Source organism: Bubalus bubalis, chromosome 18 (genome assembly GCF_019923935.1).
Source record: "Bubalus bubalis isolate 160015118507 breed Murrah chromosome 18, NDDB_SH_1, whole genome shotgun sequence".
Classification (NCBI taxonomy): Eukaryota; Metazoa; Chordata; class Mammalia; order Artiodactyla; family Bovidae; genus Bubalus; species Bubalus bubalis.
The window spans coordinates 53,379,589-53,393,658 of NC_059174.1; positions in this window are offsets into that span (position 1 = coordinate 53,379,589).

Below are 14,070 nucleotides of genomic sequence, written 5' to 3' on the forward strand. Positions count from 1 at the left end.
AAGCCTGGTGTGCTGCAGTCCATGGGGTCGCAAACAATCAGACATGACTGATTGACTAATAGACAACAACACAGTAGTTAGAAACTGAGAATCAAAGATGAAACCTATTCTGGGGGTGAATAAATGATAGTCTCCTCACTCTGTGAAATCTTTTGAAAAAATTTTTGTTTATTATTTATTTTTATTTATCTTCATTGTTGCCTGCCGGCTTTCTCTAGTTGCAGCAAGCGAGGGCTATTCTTTGCATTGCGGTGCATCGGTTTCTCATTGTAGTGGCTTCTTTCGTTGCGGAGCATGGGCTGGCTAATTGTGGCTCCCAGGCTCCAGAACACAGGTTTCAGTAGATGTGGTTCAGGGCCTTAGTTGCTCCGTGGCATCTTCCCAGGCCAGGAACTGAACCTGTGTCCCCTGCATTGGCAGGCGGATTCTTAACCACTGGACAACTAGGGAGGACCACTCTGTGAATTCTTATACAATCATTCCAAAGAACCCATTCTGGCGGACTTGGTCCAGGGGTCCACCAGTTGTTTAAAAACCATGATCTTCAGACCACACTGCAAAACAGCCAAATCAGAGTCCCTGGGGGCCAGGGCATCAGTATTTTGTAAAAGCTTCTCCAAGTGATAGCCAGAGTGAAAACCACTGACTTGGAGGGATTTCTTGTGGCATAAAGCAAGAAAAGGTAGCTGCAGAGATGTGAGCAACATCTCTGTGAGAAAACAACAGTTCCCTGTGGATTGGTTTATCAAGTGTGTGCCAGGCTCTCTTCTAAGCATTGACTCCTCAGAAACTCTACGATGTGCGACTGTCACCATCCCCATTTTACAGATGGGAAAACTGAGTCTCAGAATGGTTCAAGCACTTGCCCAAAGTTATGGGCTATTAAGTGATGGAGTTGGGAGTTGAACCCAGGTCATCTGGCTCCTAAAACTTCGCTGGGCTCTTAATTGCTAAACTTTCTATTCGTATGTGTGTACGTGTGCATAGTCGCTTAGTGGTATCTGACTCTTTGTGACCCTGCAGACTGTGGCCCACCAGGCTCCTTTGTTCCTGGAATTTTCCAGGCAAGAGTACTGGGATGGGTTGCCATTTCCCACTCCAGGGGATTTTCCCAACCCAAGGATCAAACCCGAATCTCCTGCATCTCTAGGATTGGCAGATGGATTCTTTACTGCTGAGCCACCTGGGAAGACTTATATACAAATATATATTCATACTTTCATGTATTAATATTCCTAAATAACTCTAATCTTCCTATATATATATAATACTCCTATATATATTTCTATATGTAGTATTTATATGTAATACATGTATTTTTACATATAATAGTAAATATATATAGTATTTGTGCATATTAATAAAAGTTTTCTATATATCATATTACCATGTATATTCTTTTTTTCCCCATGTATATTCTTTAGCTGTAACTACCTATATAAGGTGATGGTACATAAAATATTCTTAAATATAATATTTATACTTGCTTATATATATGCTATTCCCACATATCATTCATAAATATATTTATATTAATATATCCCTTCATATGTTTCTCTATATAAAATTCCTATATAAATATTTCCATATGTAGAACATTTCTAAATATATTCACATATACATAATATTCATATACACAATAATCCTATATACAGTATGTTTTTGTATTTCTCTATACTATACTTCTACTTAAGTAATATTTATATATATTATATATATAATCCCTCCCAAGTCACCCCATCCTGGGTCTGCTTCTCTCTTTGGACTGAAGAGCTTCCAGGCCTTCCCCTCTTTCTTTCTCATCTTTTTATACTGTGTTCTAAAAATTTAACTTCTCTGGTGGCACAGACAGTAAAGAATCTGCCTGCAGTGCAGGAGACCTGGGTTTGATCCCTGGGTAGGAAAGATCCCCTGGAGGAGGGCATGGCAACCCACTCCAGTATTCTTGCCTGGAGAATCCCACGAACAGAGGAGCCTGGAGGACTAAAGTCCATGGTGCCGCAAGAGTTGGACACGACTGAGTGACTAAACCAACCACCACCACCAATCCTGCTCAATTCTGACTACCTGAAGGTTTTCTAAAGAGGTACTAGGTAGACAGGTCCTTTATTTAGTTGGAGATAACCTCTAATCCCACAGGTTAAGGGCTCAGTCCCACTAGACTGTACCCAGTCACAAGTCCAGGTGGTCATTGGTGCTTCTGACCAAACAGCTATAAATCAACTCCTTCCTCTGTTGGCTCATTTGTTAGCATGACTCGTGAAGCTCAGGGAAACATTTACTCGCATGGGCCAGTTTGGTGTTTCAGATGGTAAAGAATCTGCCTGCAATGAAGGAGACCCGGGTTCCATCCCTGGGTCGGGAAGATCCCCTGGAGAAGAGAATGGCAAACCATTCCAGTATTCTTGCCTGGGAAATCTCATGGACAGAGGAGCCTGGTGGACTAGAGTCCATGGAGTTGCAAAGAGTCAGACACGACTGAGCGACTCTTTCACTTTTCACCAGTTTATTACAAAGAATATTATAAAGGATACAGAAGGACAGCCAGGTGAAGAGATGAACAGGGCGAGGTCCTGAACAGTTTCAAGCACAGGTGCTTGTGGCCCCACAGAACTGGAATATGCCATTTCTAAGCACGTGGGTGTTGTTACCAACCTGGAAGCTCATCCGATCTTGTTGTTCAAGAGTTTTTAGGGGGTTTCCCTGCTGGCTCAGTGGTAAAGAATCCACCTGCCAATGTAGGAGACACGGGTTCGACCCCGGATCTGAGAAGGATCCCACGTTTCAAGAAGCAACTAAGCCCGTGCACCACAACTATTGAGCCTGTGCTCTAGAAGCCGGGAGCCCCAACTACTGATGCCTGCGTGCCCTAGAGTCTGTGCTCCACAACAAGAGAAACCACCACAGTGAGAAGCCTGCTCACCTCAGCTAGAGGGTAGCCCCTGTTCTCCACAGCTAGAGAAAACCCCACACAGCAATGAAGACCCAGCACAGCCAAAATAAAGATAAATAAATAAATTGTTGTTGTTGTTTAGTCCCTAAGTCGTGTCCAGCTCTTTGTGATTCCATGGACTGTAGCCCGCCAGCCTCCTCTGTCCATGGGATTTTCTAAGTAAGAATACTGGAGTGGGTTGCCATTCCCTTCTCCAGGGGATCTTCCAGACCCAGGGATGGAACCTGGATCTCCTGCTTTGCAGACAGATTCTTTACCATCTGAGCCACCAGGAAAGCCCTAAACAAATAATTTTAAAATGAGTTTTTATGGAAACGAGGACTGATGTGCAATGAAGAAAATAGAACATTTCAGAGGAGCTTTATGGGAGGATATCAACATATCCCTGAAGTGAATAAACTGCTACAGTTAGTAAATGTTTGTGACAGAAAAGTCACATATTCAAGGTTATACATCTGTCCCTGTTCAACAAAATTTTGTTTTCACAAGCGAAAATCCCTGCTGAGACTTTCAGAATCTAAAAGCGAGATGCCATTTATCACATGGTTCTTGGAGGAAGAACAGTGTGAAATAAAAGGAACGGCAACTATTTTTTTCTGCTCTCCCGTGAAAAATCCTACCCACCAACCTTGGAAGTGAAATTAACCATTGAAATTCACCTTCAAGTACAGTCTCTGGTCATGATGCAAACAAAATCTTTCAGAAGGTACATCCACAGAGACACAGATAAAATGATTAAAACCGAACCAATAACTGAAATCACAGAGAACTTCCTTACTGTTTTAAGCTCCATACAATGCCCCACTAAGATTACTACTACTCACTTCTCCTAGACGGTGAAACTGAAGAGGCATATGCTGCAACTAAGACCCTGCACAGTGAAACAAATTTAAAAAAAAAAATTAAAGGAAAGCAAACAAGACCTTAAAGTATGGAGACGCAGACACAGAGAACAGAATTGTGGACACAAGTTGGGGGAAGGAGAGGGCAGGACAGATGGATGGAGAGGGTAGCATGGACACATACGCACTGCCATATGTAAAATAGATGGCCAGTGGGACCATGCTGTGTGACTCAGGGCACCCACATGGGGCTCTGTGACAACCCAGGCGGCTGGGATAAGGTGGGAGGGAGGTTCAAGAGGGAGGGGACATTTGTTTGTATACCTATGGCTGATTCATGGTGATACATGGCAGAAACCACCACAATATTGTAAAGCAATCATTCTTCAATTAAAAACACATACATTTAAAAACAAAAACTGGGGGTACTCTTTCTGCCCCCTTCTGACGCCTATGTCAGAAGCTTTCTCTATCTCCTTTATACTTTAATAAAACTTTATTACACAAAAGCTCTGAGCGATCAAGCCTCGTCTCTGGCCCTGGATTGAATTCTTCTCCTCCAGGGGCCAAGAATCCCGGTGTCTTCGTGTGATTCAACAACAACCTTTCATCTTGGGGGCTTGTCCAGGATCCTTCAGGACAAGGTAAGGACGCTTGGAGCTTTAGTTCTTTGTTCTCTTAGCGAACATGTTTTCTGCTGTGCTTTACTAACTCTACCGTGTGCTTGTGTTAATGAATGGCATGCCCTGTGTGAAGCAAGTAAGGAGCCCTGCTCTGCGGTTCCACGGTGATCTCATACGGCTTATGGCAGAAACCTGTCGGGGCGTTATAGCGACCTGCCAATGCCAAGAGGCACCCAATGTCTCCTTCAGGAACCGACCAGAAATGGGCAAAGCGTGTGGACCCAACTCTCCTTTCTCGGTCAAACTTTTCTGTCTCTGTGACCATTTCATAACTCCTTGGGAATTAGAAGTACTAACCTAATGTAAAACTGTAAATGATGGTATTTGTGATTAAAAAGAAAAAAAAAAAAGAACTGATAGAAAATTCACTTAAATTAAAATGGAGAGGACTTCCCTGGTGGTCCAGTGGTTCAAACTTCAGACTTCCACTGTAGGGGACATGGGTTCGATTCCTGGTCAAAGAATTAAGATCCTAGTGTGGCCAAAGAGTTTAAAAATATAAATAAATAAATAAAATGGAAAGTAGTCTAGGGGGAATAATTTTTATAAAACTTTCATCTCCAATCCACTTTCCCTCCAACTTTCCAGACGTGGGCAAGTGGGGCTGAAAGTTCCAAGACCCTAATCAGTTGATTTTTCTGGTGAGCAGCTCCATCCGTAGACTATGAGGTGACTCATGATGTTACCACATTAGCATAAACTCAGGGATGATCAAAGGGGCTCCTTATGGATATAAAAGACACTTCTATTGCTCAGGAAATTCCAAGGGATTTAGGGTCTCTGTGCCAGAATCAGGGACAAAGATCAAATACATGTCTTATTATAGCATAATATCCTCCCTTCAAGTCAAGGAGCTCAATTGCCCTCTCTTTGAGTGAGAGTTGAATTTAGTAACTCAACTTGCCATGAATAGAATATAGCAGAACCAAAGGCGTGTCACTTCCTGGATTGGATTATAAAAAGATTGTGGTTTCCATATTGGGTTCTCTCTCATCACTTGCCCTGGAGGAATCCAGCTGCCGTGTGTTAAGAGATAAACTGAGGCATATAAATTTTTTTAACAGTTTAATCGAGCAAAAATTAATTCCAAGCAGGCAGTACCAAATTGGAAGCAGTTGATGAAAGTGAAAGAAGAGAGTGAAAAAGTTGGCTTAAACCTCAACATTCAGAAAACTAACATCATGGCATCCGGTCCCATCACTTCATGGGAAATAGATGGGGAAACAGTGGAAACAGTGTCAGACTTTATTTTTTGGGCTCCAAAATCACTGCAGATGGTGATTGCAGTCATGAAATTAAAAGACGCTTACTCCTTGGAAGGAAAGTTATGACCAACCTAGATAGCATATCAAAAAGCAGAGACTTTACTTTGCCAACAAAGGTCCATCTGGTCAAGGCTATGGTTTTTCCTGTGGTCATGTATGCATGTGAGAGTTGGACTGTGAAGAAAGCTGAGCGCTGAAGAATTGATGCTTTTGAACTGTGGTGTTGGAGAAGACTCTTGAGAGTCCCTTGGACTGCAAGGAGATCCAACCAGTCCATTCTGAAGGAGATCAGTCCTGGGTGTTCTTTGGAAGGAATGATGCTAAAGCTGAAACTCCAGTACTTTGGTCACCTCATGTGACGAGTTGACTCATTGGAAAAGACTCTGATGCTGGGAAGGATTGGGGGCAGGAGGAGAAGGGGACCACAGAAGATGAGATGGCTGGACGGCATCACTGACTCAATGGACGTGAGTCTGAGTGAACTCCGGGAGTTGGTGATGGACAGGGAGGCCTGGCGTGCTGTGATTCATGGGGTCGCAAAGAGTCGGACACGACTGAGCGACTGAACTGAACTGCACTGAACTGAGGAGCACTACACTGTCAGGAGCTCGGGAAAGACTTCTGTGGAGAAGATCCGGAAACAAAGCAAGAAAATTATTTGATTGGCTGTAGCTTAAGCATTTGCTTTATTTGGGAAAGATTCATCGGTTGTAATTGGTTGTCCTTGTATTTTGATTCTTACTTCCGGCAAAAGATATTGCCTGCCATTTCAATAAATAATGAATGTTGCCTACCATCAAGCCATCAACCACTGTCGCCACCCCCATGAGCTCTGAGGGGAATTCAGGATGGAGAAAAACAAAATATTGGCCCTAGATAGTTAAGATTCGCATCTGAGGAATAATTTCAATGATCCCAAACTCTTGCATCTTCCCATAGTTAGAAAAGCAATAAAATCTTTAACTTGACATGTCTGGTTTTTGTCACTAGCAGTAATCTTTTGGGTACATGTTAGGTTTCCTTTTTCTAGCAAAAATTCTTATATATTCTGGCTCCTCCCTGACCTCTTCAGAGCAGTTCATCAGAGCTGTCTGAGAGGCTGTCTCTTGGGCTTAGTCTTCATTCAGTAAGGCCCCCCAATAAAACCTAAGTCACAATTTTTATGTTGTGTGTTTTTCTTCAGTTGACGTTACCTTGAGGTATTTATGGGCTTATGTTTGGGTTCACATACATAGGCTGCTAAGGTGTTTGAGCCACCCTAGAAGGCAATGGCACCCCACTCCAGTACTCTTGCCTGGAGAATCCCATGGATGGAGGAGCCTGGTGGGCTGCGGTCCATGGGGTCCTGAAGAGTCGGACACAACTGAGCGACTTCGCTTTCACTTTTCACTTTCACGCATTGGAGAACGAAATGGCAACCCACTCCAGCGTTCTTGCCTGGAGAATCCCAGGGTCAGGGGAGCCTGGTGGGCTGCCGTCTATGGGGTCGCACAGAGTTGGACACGACTGAAGCGACTTAGCAGCAGCAGCAGTAGCAGTCTAAAGTCTTCCTTGTTAATTAATTTAACACAAGTCATAAGGACTCTCAGGAGAAGCCCACAGGTCCAGCCGACAGCCAGTGAGGTCTCCTGCCAATCTCCAGCCCCACTTGAGTCTTCGAGGGACTAAGATCTAGCAAACACCGTGACCACAGGCTCTTAAGGAACCCGAAGCCACAGATGGCTTACCCTTCCCTGTGCCTCTGTTGCAGCTATAAATCTGGCCCTGCTCATAGTGTGATGGTGAGGCGTGAATGAATTAGCTCACGCAAAGTACTTAGAACCAAGCTTAGAAATTAGTAGGTGCTTTTAAAAGTTTTTGCTATTATTATTTTCATAATGTTGCAGCCACAAAGAAATACAGTCATTTCCCCCAGATTATGCCATGTGCCTTTTTTTTTCTTCCCAGCTGTGCAGAATCTTAGTTGAAGCACTCGGGATCTTTCTTTCGGTAGGCAGGTTCTAGTTCCCTGACTAGGGATCAAACTCGGACCCCTTGCATTGGAAGCACAGTGTCTTCACCACTGGACCACTAGGGAAGTCCCATATGCCATGTGCCTTTTTCTTCCTGGCCGTTGCACACTTGCATCCCACTCCTGAAACTCCTTCCTTACACTGCTTCCTTTTGGTTGGTCTTTTTTTTTTTAATCCTTGCTCAGTTCAGTTCAGTCACTCAGTCGTGTCCGACTCTTTGCAAGCCCATGAATTGCAGCACACCAGACCTCCCTGTCCATCACCAACTCCCGGAGTTCACCCAAACCCATGTCCATCGAGTCGGTGATGCCATCCAGCCATCTCATCCTCTGTTGTCCCCTTCTCCTCCTGCCCCCAATCCTTCCCAGCATCAGAGTCTTTTCCAATGAGTCAACTCTTCACATGAAGTGGTCAAAGTATTGGAGTTTCAGCTTTAGCATCAGTCCTTCCAATGAACACCCAGGACTGATCTCCTTTAGAATGGACTGGTTGGATCTCCTTGCAGTCCAAGGGACTCTCAAGAGTCTTCGGCAACACCACAGTTCAAAAGCATCAATTCTTCAGCGCTCAGCTTTCTTCACAGTCCAACTCTCACATCCATACATGACCACTGGAAAAACCATAGCCTTGACCAGACAGACCTTTGTTGGCAAAGTAAAGTCTTTGCTTTTGAATATGCTATCTAGGTTGGTCATAACTTTCCTTCCAAGGAGTAAGCGTCTTTTAATTTCATGGCTGCAATCACCATCTGCAGTGATTTTGGAGCCCCCCCCAAATAAAGTCTGACACTGTTTCCACTGTTTCCCCATCTATTTTCCATGAAGTGATGGGACCGGATGCTATGATGTTAGTTTTCTGAATGTTGAGCTTTAAGTCAACTTTTTCCCTCTCCTCTTTCACTTTCATCATGAGGCTCTTTAGTTCCTCTTCACTTTCTGCCATAAGGGTGGTGTCATCTGCATATCTGAGGTGATTGATATTTCTCCCGGAAATCTTGATTCAGCTTGTGCTTCTTCCAGCCCAGCGTTTCTCATGATGTACTCTGCATATAAGTTAAATAAGCAGGATGACAATATATAGCCTTGACGTACTCCTTTTCCTATTTGGAACCAGTCTGTTGTTCCATGTCCAGTTCTAACTGTTGCTTCCTGACCTGCATATAGGTTTCTCAAGAGGCAGGTCAGGTGGTCTGGTATTCCCATCTCTTTCAGAATTTTCCACAGTTTATTGTGATCCACACAGTCAAAGGCTTTGGCATAGTCCATAAAGCAGAAATAGATGTTTTTCTGGAATTTTCTTGCTTTTTTGATGATCCAGTGGATGTTGGCAATTTGATCTCCGGTTCCTCTGCCTTTTCTAAAACCAGCTTGAACATCTGGAAGTTTATGCTTCACATATTGCTAAAGTCTGGCTTGGAGAATTGTGAGCATTACTTTACTAGCGTGTGTAATCCTTGCTGCTGCTAAGTCGCTTCAGTCGTGTCCGACTCTGCGACCGCATAGACGGCAGCCCACCAAGTTCTGCTGTCCCTGGGATTCTCCAGGCAAGAACACTGGAGTGGGTTGCCATTTCCTCCTCCAATGCATGAAAGTGAAAAGTGAAAGTGAAGTCGCTCGGTCGTGTCCGACTCTTAGCAACCCCATGGACTGCAGCCTACCAGGCTCTTCCGTCCATGGGATCTTCCAGGTAAGAGTACTGGAGTGGGGTGCCATTGTAATCCTTGCTAGTACGGCTCAAATGTCCCCCATCCTCCAGGAAGCCCTCTTTGATTTTTCCTTCCTCCTTAGATGCAATACCCACTCTGGGATCCCTCAGTGGATCCTGAGCTCCCCTCTCCCAGTCCTGCCCAGTCTGGGAAGGGTTTGTTTCCACCACTGGATCGTCAGTCACATGAAGGCAGGACTGGGAATACCTTGGTCACTGCTGGGTCCCCATCATTGCCTAGCACAGGGTGGACACGCAGGAAGCACTCAGTGAAAAGATAAGTAAATCTCCAAAGTCAACCAGGGTGTGTTTGTATGTATGTGATGTAGTGATTACAAAAGCTGCTTTCAGTATTACAGGCTAGCATGCTTTTTTGGGGGGCCCAGCTGCACAGAATGTGGGATCTTAGTTCCCCTCAGTTCAGTTCAGTTCAGTCGCTCAGTCGTGTCCGACTCTTTGCGACCCCATGAATCGCAGCACGCCAGGCCTCCCTGTCCATCACCAACTCCCGGAGTTCACTCAAACTCACATCCATCGAGTCAGTGATGCCATCCAGCCATTTCATCCTCTGTCATCCCCTTTTCCTCCTGCCCCCAATCCCTCCCAGCATCAGAGTCTTTTCCAATGAGTCAACTCGTCACATGAGGTGGCCAAAGTACTGGAGTTTCAGCTTTAGCATCATCCCTTCCAAAGAAATCCCAGGGCTGATCTCCTTCAGAATGGACTGGTTGGATCTCCTTGCAGTCCAAGGGACTCTCAAGAGTCTTCTCCAACACCACAGTTCAAAATCATCAATCCTTCGATGCTCAGCTTTCTTCACAGTCCAACTCTCACATCCATGCATGACCACAGGAAAAACCATAGCCTTGACTAGACGGACCTTTGTTGGCAAAGTAATGTCTCTGTTTTTCAATACGCTATCTAGGTTGGTCATAACTTTCCTTCCAAGGAGTAAGCGTCTTAATTTCATGACTGCAGTCACCATCTGCAGTGATTTTGGAACCCAAAAAATTAAAATCTGACACTGTTTCCACTGTTTCCCCATCTATTTCCCATGAAGTGATGGGACCAGATGCCCTACAAGGAATAAATCCACACCCCCTACAGTGGAAGCGCAGAGTCTTAACTATTGGACCACCAGTGAAGTCCCATAGCATGCTATTTTTAATCACCAAAATAGCGGTGTTTTGGGCTTTGGAATTTCTTGGTAATCAGACATTTGCAACCCAGAGAATTGCAGACTATTTCATAATTTCAGAGGAACCGAGTTCACTGAGTAAGAAAGCTTTCTGACCACATGCCTTACTGTCAAAGGTCTTACAAGTATCTTACTAATAAAGGTCACTAGCCCTGGCTCATCAGAGGGGCCAAGCATTACATTCTCTCTCTTTTTTAAATTAAACTTTTTCTTTTGAGATAATTGTAAATTCCCGTGAAGTTTGAAGCAATAATAATACAAAGAGATCCTTGTGTGCCTTTTACCCATTTTCCCCCATTTTATAAAACTACATTCCAGCTGATTCTCCTTACTGAAGCCGGGTGCTCAGTCATGTCTGATGCTTCATGACCCTTTAGACATGACTATAGCCTACCAGGCTCTGCTGTCCATGGGATTTTTCAGGCAAGAATACTGGAGTGGGTTGCCATTTCCTCCTCCAGAGGATATCCCCCACCCAGGGATGGAACCCACATCTTCTGTGTCTCCTGTATTGCAAGCGCACTCTTGACCCAAAGAGCCATCAGAGAAGCCCCTTACTGAAGGCAGTTATGTTCTATAATGTGACCACAAACACTGAATTCACGAATACTGAACCACCGCTCCTACGGGAACACGGGGTTAGAGTCCCCAGAAGTTTCTGGTGACGACACTTTCTGAACCCGTCAATATATAACTTGGTTTTATGCGTCTTCCTGTTTAAAGATACTTTCTGTAATGTACACTGTTGATTCGCTCACACCGAGCTCAGACCAACAGCACTACAAAGGAAGCTTATAGAACAGATACATTCTAAAACTCTTTTGCATTTTCTCCGCAAGACACATCACAGCTTTCTGGCTTGTAGGGGAACACTGTGCAACACTTCAGCCCTAGGGTTTGGGAGCCATTTTAAACAGCAACATCCCCAACAAAAAGCAGAAAAATGTGAAAAACGTGGCACCAAACAGACCGTGAAAGGGACCCTTGTTTACAGTCCGAGAGCTGAACCGAGCGGGCAGAGTGAGGCTCGCCTCGTTCGACCTCGCCTGGGAATGCGCGTGTCGGGCGACTCAAGTTCTTGGGCCGCTCTGCGCATGCCTGGAAGCGACCTCGCGATCCTACTGATTTTAGGGTTTTTCTGTATTTGCTTTCACAAATAGGAAATCCGCAGACAATGAGGACTGGCTGTTCAGTAAGACATCCCGAATGTTGACACTGATGTGGTCGACGTTTCCCGCCCCAGCTCACGCCTGGTGCTCTCTTACGGCTACGCCCACTTTCTCTACTCTCACGCCCACCCTCCCCACCCACCCATCCCCCTTAACCGCTGGGGAACACTGATCTGTTGTCCATTTCATGGAGAAGGCAACGGCACCCCACTCCAGTGCTCTTGCCTGGAAAATCCCATGGACGGAGGAGCCTGGTAGGCTGCAGTCCATGGGGTTGCTAAGAGTCGGACACGACTGAGCGACTTCACTTTTACTTTTCACTTTCATGCATTGGAGGAGGAAATGGCAACCCACTCCAGTGTTCTTGCCTGGAGAATCCCAGGGACAGCAGAACTTGGTGGGCTGCCATCTATGGGGTCGCACAGAGTCGAACACGACTGAAGCGACTTAGCAGCCGCAGTGACATCAAGAATGTTATATACGTGGAATCACGTAGCCTATATCATTGGGGGATCCTTTTCAAGTGTACAGTTGAATGATTTTTATTATACTCACAGAGTTACACAATCATCACCACAATCCATTTTAGAACATTTCTTTACCCGCCAAAGAAACCTCACACTCCTTGGCCATCAAGTCCCTTTCCCTCCATCCTTCTCAGCCCTTAGTAACCACCAATCAATCAAATTCCTGTCTCTATGGATTCGCCTACAGTGGAGTCATGGGGTATTCCCTGGAGTCCAGTGGTTAGAAGCCTGCACTTTGACTGCCGAGGCTGAGGGTTCAATCCCTAATTGGGGGAAATAAGATCCCACAAGACACAAGACACAGCCACCAAAAAAAAGAAAACAGAAAGAAAGGAATCATAGGCTATGTGCTATATGGTCTTTGTGAATGGCTTCTTTTAAAAAAAATTATTTATTTTTAATTTTTTGGCTGTGCTAGGTCTTTGTTGCTGCAAAGGCTTTTCTCTAGTTGCCGAGAGCAGGGACCACTCTCCAGTTGTGGCACTCGGGCTCTAGGGCGAGTGGGCTTCTGTGGTTGTGGGCACCTGGGCTCAGTAGCTTCAGCTCCTGGGCTCTAGAGCACAGGCTCAATAGTTGTGGTGCATGGGCTTAGCTGCTCGGTGGCATGTGGGATCTTCCCAGACCAGGGATCGAACCCGTGTCTCCTCCATTTCCAGGCAGATCCTTTACCACTGAGCCACCAGGGAAACCCACGGCGTCTTTCACTTAGAGTTACTTTTTCAATGTGGTAGAACAGATTAGAACTTCATCCTTTTTTCAAGGCTGAATACTACTGCATTGTATGGATCCACAACATTTTGTTTATCCATTCATCAGTTGATGGATCGGTCTTGACTCTTTGGTGTGAAAGCAAAGAAGTTGGAGCTCAAGTATCTTTTTTCTTTTTTTCCCCAAACTTAAGTATCTGTGTTACTAATAGCATTTTGGCGTTTTTCAAAACATGTACCAAAATACTGGTTTAGTCACAGGAAATTGTGCTGTGGTGTTTGTTTTGGATGATTGCTGGGAGTTTTATAGCTCAAGCATTTGAAGCTTCAAAGACAAATATTTGACCCAAGTGCCAGTTCTAAGTGTTGGTGCATGTTCACTCGTTTAACCCCTGCAACAGCCCTGTATAGTAGGGACTGTTATTATTGTGCCCCCACTTGACAGTTGAGAAAACTGAGGTGCGGTCCCCAGGGCTGCTGCAGCCAGGGAGTGGGGAAGCTGGCTTTGAACCTGGGCCATCTGGCTTCAGTGGCCTCAGCGTTGGTCACAACTCTCCTCAGTTCCACAAAGTCAGTCAGCAGAGAGGAGCTCATGGTATCATGTCTGGAGGCTGATCAGTCTGTCATTTCAGGATTCTTGTGCTGGAAGATTTGGGAATTCTAAGGTGGCCTGGACTCAAGGAATGTGCCATAGATGATATAGCTTCTGGGATTTGCTTCAAAAATAAACACAAGGGTGGGTACTGGATAGCATAGAGAGGGCCCAGGGTGAGCCAAGGACTTGATGATGAAAAGCAAACACTCAAAACAATAGATGGTGACATGAGGACACTTGATCTTTTTTTTTTTTTCCTTTATTTTTTGAGCTGTGTGATTCTTTTTAAAATTTTACTTATGCATTTCATTTTATTTTTGGCTGCACTGGACTTTTGTTGCCATGAGGGCTTTCTCTGGTTGCGGTGTGAGGGCTTTTCATTGTGGTGGCTTCTCTTGTTGTGAAGTACAGGCTC